Raw genomic sequence first — 1,225 nt, 5'->3', positions numbered from 1 at the left:
GCCTGTACTTAGCACAGTTGACTTCAGTTGACCTATGTTCTTGTGGAAGGGTGGGAAAACTGACTCAACATGGATACATCAGGAACCACGCACAGGCAACTGCAACCCAGTCTGAAGGAAATTAAAGGCTTTGTAATGCCATACCTGCACAATCCAAATTAGTCTAATTGTGCCTAGTTAGTATCCTCAATACACCCTTATGCCCCAGTCTGGCATGACTGAGCCTCTTGGTGAGCTATACATGTTGTAAGCATTTTGGGGAAGGGAACATATATTCATATCTAACTGTATAGCTCTTAGCACATACTCCTTTTGAGGTCCTTTTGGTATTACAGTAATACACAAAATGACAAATAAATTATTGCTCTGCAATGTACATTTGTTAGAAGACATGAGAGGTGACATTCAAAAAGCCTGAGGCAGAATCAATCTAAGTGGCATGATTTTCTGTAAGTGGTGTAGTTTAGATCTGCAGCGAACAGAACACACATTCACCCTTGGAGGCAGCAGTGGCTGCTGCAGTGTAGGGAAGCATGGAACCCAGCTCCCTCCTCCCACGGGCAGCTTGTCTGGGGTGAATCCTGTGGGGGTGGGGGAGGTTTCAGGCTGCACACTGAGGGCTTGGGCTCCCTGCCCTGATGCCCACCCACCCTCCCCCCCCAGGACTTCCACAACCCTGCGGGTGGGACTGGGCATGGCAGTGCAGAGTGAGGCCAAAAAAGAAGCTCCTTGCTGCTGCAAGCCCTGTGTAACCCTGGCAATGCACCCCCTGCCTGCCCTGCACCAGTGAGGGGCACAACCCTGTGCTGATGCCCCTGCTGCTGCTGGGCAGGCAGGGGGCATGTCAACAGGGCAATGTGGGGTACACAGTGGAAAGAAGCTTCCCCATCCAGCCCTGTTATGCCCTGCCATGCTAGATCCCACCCACTGGGCTGTGCAGAGTCTGGGGGAGGGCATCAGGGTGGGGAGCCCAAGCCTACAGTGGGCAGCATGTGCACACCCCTGTGCCCACCCCATGCAGAGATCTGGGGGGCATGGATGCCCCCTCCCTCACAGGAGTACATGCAGTGGTGGGTAGCTGGCCCCAATCCCCCCACCCCTCTAGATGCCCACCACTCCATCCCAGTCCCCACCAGGGCCCTGCAGCCATGAATCCTGGCCCCAGGCACCACCCAGCTAGGCAGTAGCCCAAGCCCCAGCCCTGCCCAACTCACTCCCTATGGGG

This window comes from Gavialis gangeticus, unplaced genomic scaffold (assembly GCF_001723915.1).
Source record: "Gavialis gangeticus isolate Ggan-Ray unplaced genomic scaffold, GavGan_comp1, whole genome shotgun sequence".
Classification (NCBI taxonomy): domain Eukaryota; kingdom Metazoa; phylum Chordata; order Crocodylia; family Gavialidae; genus Gavialis; species Gavialis gangeticus.
The sequence above is the reverse complement of the archived record's forward strand: the minus strand, read 5'-3'. Positions refer to the sequence as shown.